This window comes from Babylonia areolata, chromosome 19 (genome assembly GCF_041734735.1).
Source record: "Babylonia areolata isolate BAREFJ2019XMU chromosome 19, ASM4173473v1, whole genome shotgun sequence".
Lineage (NCBI taxonomy): Eukaryota > Metazoa > Mollusca > Gastropoda > Neogastropoda > Buccinidae > Babylonia > Babylonia areolata.
Genome location: NC_134894.1, coordinates 32551749 through 32560795, shown reverse-complemented (window position 1 = coordinate 32560795; position 9047 = coordinate 32551749). Strand labels below are relative to the sequence as shown.

Below are 9047 nucleotides of genomic sequence, written 5' to 3'. Positions count from 1 at the left end.
AATGATCGTTGCTTTTCTACACGCCCTATACACACAAGGCGAGTGTAAAAAAAAAAAAAAAAAAAAAGGATCTATTCTATCTTCTATCTGTCCTCATGTCATGCATTCATTTCATAGACAAACTCAAATTTGGCAGGGTAGCCCGTTATGGTGTCTTGGTTTTTTTTTTTTTTGTTTTTGTTTGTTTGTTTTTTTGCTTTTTTTCCCCCCCACTATTCTAAGGACATGCTTATGAATATGATTTTTTTTTTTTTTTTTTTTTTCAGTCAAGTAGTGTATGAATCACCTGGTCAACTCATCAAACCCTGCACAAGCATTGCTCTGTCTTCAAAATCCATCTCATTGAAAAGGTTTTCACATCCTACTTATATGAATAAAACTTATGGAAAAGGAACTAACTTCTACAATATTTCTGGATGTGTCCACAGGTAATTTGGAAGAAAAACAGTATATTTTCTGCGGGTTGGTTTGTTTTTGTGTGTGTGTTTTTTCCACATCAATATAGCATGGAACCCTGCTGAGGCTGTGAAGTCCTCAGGTTTGCATGGGTTAAAGGTGAAGAAAATGAATGCTGAAAATGGGTAAATTTACACACACACAAAATTCAAGTTCATTGTCTTACACAGTAACTGCTAAAAACATCACTGAATTGTCAATGTAGAACCAGATCACCTTGGTTGCAACTCGGTTTTCATTTTATGGAGTGCAGAGAACCTCGGCTCATGTTTCCGGCAGTGCATAACTGCTATTAAAGTTTCAGATCTCTCTTCGGGTTTTGTTCTTTTTGAGCTCAGTTCTCCATTGGAATGTCCCGAAATTACACTCGGCGGCCATCATTAGATAACCTGCATGCAAACGTCAGAGCTCATGAACTCTCACATGTCTAATTCCTGGAAGTCAGACGAAAAATACCAATGACCCTCAGTTGCTCACACATCCTTTGATGTACACTAGATTTTAAAGGACTGTGTGTGTGTGTGTGTGTGTGTGTGTGCGGTGTTTGTTGCACATTGCACAACCTTTGAGATAACTGACATGAAGCTTCCAGCGAGGAGGAGGGGTGGGGGGGGGGGGGGTCGGAAACTGAGTGACCAATTTTCCACTGCACTGACGTGAAGAGTGACCCACAAAATGGGGTCTGGCGGGAGAACGAACGCCAGTAGGGTCTGCTGGCATGCTCTGTTTGTTTCTTCTTCTTCTTCTTCTTTTTTTTTCTTTTAACAATTTCATTTGGCCCGGGTGGGCATAATTCAATTTGCTTGTCTAGGCTGGTGCTAGAAGGGCGATGTTGAAATCCTGTCATTAACCAGTTCTTCCCTGCACCCTTGCTCTTTCGGGGCTCAGCAGCCTCCCACTCCACAGCCCGCAGCCCCCCCCCCCCCCCCCCCCCCCACACACACACACCCTGCCCCCACCTCGACCTCTCCCCACCCCCCTGACCCCCCTCCATCCCCTCTTTCAACAGGCCCTCTCCCTCCTCCTTCCTACCTCGTGCAGACTGCCTCCATCTTTCACAGTTTTTGTGTTTTTTAAAGCCTCCTCCCCCCCACCCCCTCCTTGACTTCTTTCAACGTCACTAAGAGCCAGTGTGTGTGTGAAGCCTGAACGATTTTTACCTCCCCCACTCTCTCTCTCTCTCTCTCATCCTCCCCCCCTTTCCCAAGTTTGACCTAGTCCCCCCAATACCACCACCCCGCTCCCACCACCACCACACACTCACTCACACACTCGACAGTCCCTTTCAGCATCCTCAGCCACCCTCCCCAGGCCTCCCCCAATCATGCCCCTCCTCCCCACCTTTCTGCGCTCTTCCCGCTCATTCACCCCTCCTCCCCATCACTTTCCTCCTGTTCCTCCTCCTCCTCCTCCTTTATTCCCCCCTCCCTTCCACTCTCCCTTCTACCCACATCCTTCTGGTGTACGTACATATACATGTGCATGTCTGGGGGCAATGGCAAATCGCGGGAGATTAATCAGTTTCTCTGCTCTTCCTTCCCCGGGACAAGCGGGCAACCCGCCAAGCAAAAAATCCACTTATTTTATCAGTTTCACTTAACAGGAATTCAGAGGGGATAGCGGGGGAGAGAGGTTGGGGGGGGGGGGGGGGGGGGTAGGAGATACGAAGCATTCATGATGCGATTTTGTTTGGGTTTTTTTTTAATGTTTTTTTAGAAACATAAATACGAAATTATAACTGAGGTATGGTCAGTTAAACTCATGACTGTTGATGTCACTGCGGACAGCAAATCGAGTAAACGGAGTATACTGTTGTTTTTTCTGTTACTGCTTCTACTCTCTCCACGGTTCTTTCCGGCTCTCTCTGTCTCTCTTTCTATGTGCTTAATTCTGTTCAGGATCTCACAAACACTGACAAACGCGCACATGCGCACTACTCACTCATACAAACGAGCGCGCACGCACACTGACAGACACGTCTCGGCAATCACTACAGGCACAGACAAAACGCACGCATCCATTAGATTTAATTCGCGCGCGCGCACTAACACACATACACACACGCGCGCGCGCGAAAGCATTTTGATGAAAACATGTTTTCGTCCGTTTACCAGGACAGTGCCAAACCGCACGTCTCCCGCGTAGCGTCCCACACAGCAGCGCTTCAATCTTCAGCGTGGGAAGAGGGAAAGGGCGCAGACAGCACGATCGAAGTGCATCACACCGTCCAGCCATGCACCACTCAGAGACACTTCATCACCTCTGGGGCACTGGCGGTCATCATGCACGCACACATGCATCACACTCAGTCGCTCCGTCCACAGGGGCCACCTCTCCGCGGGCAGGGATACCGCCATCACTCCATGCGTGCGTGTGAATGACTGACTGGTGCGAAAGCGCTTTGATTTGTCTCTGCACATGATTCAGCGCTATATAAATACCATTATTATTGTTGTTATTATTACCCCCTACCACCGCCCCCCTTCACGTGCACTGTCTTCTGTCACCGACGCCTGCATGCTTGCTTCTCAGAGGCCAATCGGAACACTTGCTGTCTTCAGTCTACTGGCTATCCGAGGGTTTGTAGGACATTGTGCTGCGCAGAAGAGAGAGAGAGGTTGGGGTGGTGGGAGGGGCGCGGGAAGAGTGAGGACTTGAAATGGATGGAGGGCCCGGGTGGGGAGTAGAGAAGAAAATCGAATCACTGCGGGAAGAGGGGCTGGTGTGTGGGTGGGTGTTGGGGAAGGGGGGGTGGGGGTGGAGGTGAGCAATCACTGTATCCATCAACAAGGCCCACAGCTATAAAAGCTGGTCCCCTGTTGCAGCTCGAGGGTGATGGAGGGACCTTTCCATCCCTCACATTCTCACCCACCTCCACCCCTCAAAGAGATCACAGCACCCAACCTCCATCCCGTTTAACCTTGTTAGTGTGTGTGTGTGCGTGCGTATGTTTTGTTAGTATGCGTGTATATATGTGTGTGTGTTTTGTTAGTGTGTGTGTATGTTTTGTTAGTATGCGTGTATATGTGTGTGTATGTTTTGTTAGTATGCGTGTATATGTGTGTGTGCGTATGTTTTGTTAGTGTGCGTGTATATGTGTGTGTGTTTTGTTAGTATGTGTGTATATGTGTGTGTGTGTGTGTGTATGTTTTGTTAGTATGCGTGCATATGTGTGTGTGCGTATGTTTTGTTCGTGTGCGTGTATATGTGTGTGTGTGTGTGTTTTGTTAGTATGTGTGTGTGTGTATGTTTTAGTATGTGTGTATATGTGTGTGTGTGTGTTTTGTTAGTGTGCGTGTATATGTGTGCGTATGTTTTGTTAGCATGCGTGTACAGTATATATGTGTGTGTGTGTCTTGTTTGTATGCGTGTATATGTGTGTGTATATATGTTTTGTTAGTATGCGTGTATATGTGTGTTTGTGTGTTTAATGTGATACCTAACTCGACCAGGATTGGACAATTATACGACACTGACAGCCGCTGCATTCACACGTCACCACAACACAACCAATACAAACCACGATGCATCAGCAGTGAGCCCATACGTGCGACACCGAGACAGACCGCATCATCAGTTCAGGCCATCGCTGGACCAAGAGAGACACCGTGAGCCTGGGTCGGAAATGAAAAACAAATTTGTGGATGGCCTGCTGTCATGATGGAAAAAAACAACGAAAAAACAAAACAAAACAACAAAAACAAAAAAACATGAGCCAGCTTGCGACTCGTCACGAGTTTAGACACTTCACAGGATAGTTGGAGATTACGGAAATGACGGACTTTCAGTTTCAATGGTTTTTGCATGACGCAGTTCCCTACGGATTAAACAGGCCCACCAACAGTCGGGAACCAGGCAAATACATAGCGGGCAGTCACTTGCTTCCAGAACTTTTTTTCTTTTTTTAAATAAACATCACAATTCGAAGTTTTGTGTTGGGTTTATGCGCTGTGTAAGAATTTTGAACGAGTGTCGGAGCATGTCAGCACTGTGTCACTCGAAATCTGTCTAAAAAAAAAAAAAAAATGAATAAAACTTAAAAGAGAGAAAAATATTAAAAATAGAGTCAAAAGATAATTAAAGTTGTGCCGAAGAGTACAAAACCCACATTCTTCTTCCAACAGAGCATGACAGGGAATCCGGACACTGGATATTTATTTTAAAATACCCCTGCTTCAGTCTTCCTTTGACTCCTAAGACCAGCCGTGAGTGGTAAGTCGGTGACACGTTAAATCCTGTATCCACCTCGTTTCAAGCGACACAAAACATTACCAGGTCACGACAGGTCAACCGACTTGTCCCAGACTGTGATCACTATCTTTTGTACCTGTCGTCAGGTTTTTGAGGGAGGAGGGGGGCTGTGTAGTGTGTGTTTGGTTTGGGTTTTTCTTTCGAAGCGGGAATCAGTCCACTGAAATAAAACCGCTCATTCGCCCCCGTCCTCCACCCTCCCTACCTATCACCCTATCTCCTCTTTAAACCCTCCCTACCTATCACCTTGTCTCCTTCCTCTTTAAACCCTCCCTACCTATCACCCTATCTCCTCTTTAAACCCTCCCTACCTATCACCCTATCTCCTCTTTAAACCCTCCCTACCTATCACCCTGTCTCCTTCCTCTTTAAACCCTCCCTACCTATCACCCTATCTCCTCTTTAAACCCTCCCTACCTATCACCCTATCTTCTTCCTCTTTAAATCCTCCCTACCTATCACCCTATCTCCTCTTTAAATCCTCCCTACCTATCACCCTATCTCCTCTTTAAATCCTCCCTACCTATCACCCTGTCTCCTCCTCTTTAAATCCTCCCTACCTTTCACCCTATCTCCTCTTTAAATCCTCCCTACCTATCACCCTATCTCCTCTTTAAATCCCTCCCTACCTTTCACCCTATCTCCTCTTTAAATCCTCCCTACCTTTCACCCTATCTCCTCTTTAAATCCTCCCTACCTATCACCCTATCTCTCTTTAAACCCTCCCTACCTATCACCCTGTCTCTCCTCTTTAAATCCTCCCTACCTATCACCCTATCTCCTCTTTAAACCCTCCCTACCTATCACCCTGTCTCCTCCATCTTTAAACCCTCCCTACCTATCACCCTATCTCCTCTTTAAACCCTCCCTACCTATCACCCTGTCTCCTCCATCTTTAAACCCTCCCTACCTTTCACCCTATCTCCTCTTTAAACCCTCCCTACCTATCACCCTATCTCCTCTTTAAACCCTCCCTACCTATCACCCTATCTCCTCTTTAAACCCTCCCTACCTATCACCCTGTCTCCTCCATCTTTAAACCCTCCCTACCTATCACCCTGTCTTCTCCTCCTTAAACCCTCCCTACCTATTACCCTGTCTCCTTCCTCTTTAAACCCTCCCTACCTATCACCCTGTCTCCTCCATCTTTAAACCCTCCCTACCTATCACCCTGTCTCCTTCCTCTTTAAACCCTCCCTACCTATCACCCTGTCTCCTCCATCTTTAAACCCTCCCTACCTATCACCCTGTCTCCTTCCTCTTTAAACCCTCCCTACCTATCACCCTGTCTTCTTCCTCCTTAAACCCTCCCTACCTATTACCCTGTCTCCTTCCTCTTTAAACCCTCCCTACCTATCACCCTGTCTCCTCCATCTTTAAACCCTCCCTACCTATCACCCTGTCTCCTTCCTCTTTAAACCCTCCCTACCTATCACCCTGTCTCCTCCATCTTTAAACCCTCCCTACCTATCACCCTACCTCCTTCCTCTTTAAACCCTCCCTACCTATCACCCTGTCTCCTTCTTCTTTAAACCCTCCCTACCTATCACCCTACCTCCTCCTCTTTAAACCCTCCCAACCTATCACCCTGTCTTCTTCCTCTTTAAACCCTCCCTACCTATCACCCTACCTCCTTCCTCTTTAAACCCTCCCTACCTATCACCCTACCTCCTTCCTCTTTAAACCCTCCCTACCTATCACCCTATCTCCTCTTTAAATCCTCCCTACCTATCACCCTGTCTCCTTCATCTTTACACCCTCCCTACCTATCACCCTATCTCCTCTTTAAACCCTCCCTACCTATCACCCTATCTCCTCTTTAAACCCTCCCTACCTATCACCCTGTCTCCTTCCTCTTTAAACCCTCCCAACCTATCACCCTGTCTTCTTCCTCTTTAAACCCTCCCTACCTATCACCCAACCTCCTTCCTCTTTAAACCCTCCCTACTTATCACCCTACCTCCTTCCTCTTTAAACCCTCCCTACCTATCACCCTATCTCCTTCCTCTTTAAACCCTCCCTACCTATCACCCTACCTCCTCCTCTTTAAACCCTCCCTACCTATCACCCTGTCTTCTTCCTCTTTAAACCCTCCCTACCTATCACCCTACCTCCTCCTCTTTAAACCCTCCCAACCTATCACCCTGTCTCCTTCCTCTTTAAACCCTCCCAACCTATCACCCTGTCTTCTTCCTCTTTAAACCCTCCCTACCTATCACCCAACCTACCTCCTTTCTCTTTAAACCCTCCCAACCTATCACCCTGTCTTCTTCCTCTTTAAACCCTCCCTACCTATCACCCTATCTTCTTCCTCTTGAAACCCTCCCTACCTATCACCCTATCTTCTTCTTCTTTAAACCCTCCCTACCTATCAACCTACCTCCTTCCTCTTTAAACCCTCCCTACCTATCACCCTGTCTCCTTCCTCTTTAAACCCTCCCTACCTATCACCCAACCTCCTTCCTCTTTAAACCCTCCCTACCTATCACCCTGTCTCCTTCCTCTTTAAACCCTCCCTACCTATCACCCTGTCTCCTTCCTCTTAAACCCTCCCAACCTATCACCCTGTCTTCTTCCTCTTTAAACCCTCCCTACCTATCACCCAACCTACCTCCTTTCTCTTTAAACCCTCCCTACCTATCACCCTGTCTTCTTCCTCTTTAAACCCTCCCTACCTATCACCCTGTCTTCTTCCTCTTTAAACCCTCCCTACCTATCACCCTATCTTCTTCCTCTTTAAACCCTCCCTACCTATCACCCTATCTTCTTCCTCTTTAAACCCTCCCTACCTATCACCCTACCTCCTTCCTCTTTAAACCCTCCCTACCTATCACCCTGTCTCCTTCCTCTTAAACCCTCCCAACCTATCACCCTGTCTTCTTCCTCTTTAAACCCTCCCTACCTATCACCCTGTCTCCTTCCTCTTTAAACCCTCCCTACCTATCACCCTGTCTTCTTCCTCTTTAAACCCTCCTTACGTATCACCCTACCTTCTTCCTCTTTGAACCCTCCCTACCTATCACCCTGTCTTCTTCCTCTTTAAACCCTCCCTACCTATTACCCTATCTTCTTCCTCTTTAAACCCTCCCTACCTATCACCCTGTCTTCTTCCTCTTTAAACCCTCCCTACCTATCACCCTACCTCCTTCCTCTTTAAACCCTCCCTACCTATCACCCTACCTCCTTCCTCTTTAAACCCTCCCTACCTATCACCCTACCTCCTTCCTCTTTAAACCCTCCCTACCTATCACCCTGTCTCCTTCCTCTTTAAACCCTCCCTACCTATCACCCTGTCTCCTTCCTCTTTAAACCCTCCCTACCTATCACCCTGTCTTCTTCCTCTTTAAACCCTCCCTACCAATCACCCTGTCTCCTTCCTCTTTAAACCCTCCCTACCTATCACCCTGTCTCCTTCCTCTTTAAACCCTCCCTACCTATCACCCTGTCTCCTTCCTCTTTAAACCCTCCCTACCTATCACCCTGTCTTCTTCCTCTTTAAACCCTCCCTACCTATCACCCTATCTTCTTCCTCTTTAAACCTGTAAATCCGATCCGGAAGCTTCAGAGCTGACGTCATCTGTGGTGTCAGTGTTTGTGTGTCCTCGGCAAGAGGACAGAGGGTTTCTTCGTCTCCACCGAGTAAACCGGATCGATGCTGTTTACACACTGGACCCCTAAGCCGAATTCCGAGGACGGACGGATCGATTGAAACGCACTGGCTCCCTCGGAGTGTTTCTTTGGAGTCCCCGTCTGCTTTGACCGCTCTAGCACTACACACACACACACACACACACACACACACGCGCGCGCGCGCTCACACTGTCTCATACAAAGAAACACTGACACGTGCGATCACACACACACACACACACACACACACAGGTACACATACTCATACGTACGCACGCACACGCAGATACAAATAGGGTGCATGCATGGACATACAAAGAAACACTGACACGTGCGAGCACACACACACACACACACACACACTCATACCTACGCAAGCACACGCAGATACACACAGGGTGCATGGATATAGAAACCACTGACCTATTACAAACATAGATCTGAATGAGACGGAGAAAGAGAAAAACGACTGAAAGTGAATCTGTTCACTGGGGCGTCAAATTAAGAGGTGTGTCACTTTACTGGACCTCAGTATCACTACCACTGCCGCCACACAACCACTATCACGTGATCGCCAACATTACAACCACCACTGACCACGAACCACTTCCCACACAACAATACCACAACACACGACATGGACAGAAATAATACAGATTATCAACCATAACATCAGATGGGATAGACAGACGTACCAGCATCACTAACTA

At 47.4% G+C, this 9047-nt stretch overlaps 1 long non-coding RNA gene across 1 annotated transcript in view; it reads right to left on the bottom strand.

The window, feature by feature from the left end:
- Nucleotides 1-2518: 2518 nt before the first annotated feature.
- LOC143293431 (uncharacterized) overlaps nucleotides 2519-9047 on the bottom strand; it is an 18245-nt gene continuing 11716 nt past the window's right edge. Inside the window, exons 2-3 of the long non-coding RNA XR_013056776.1 lie at nucleotides 3977-4070; nucleotides 2519-2868 (exon numbers count right to left, since the gene is read on the bottom strand). This is a non-coding gene — a long non-coding RNA (uncharacterized LOC143293431). The remainder of the gene's footprint in view (nucleotides 2869-3976; nucleotides 4071-9047) is intronic.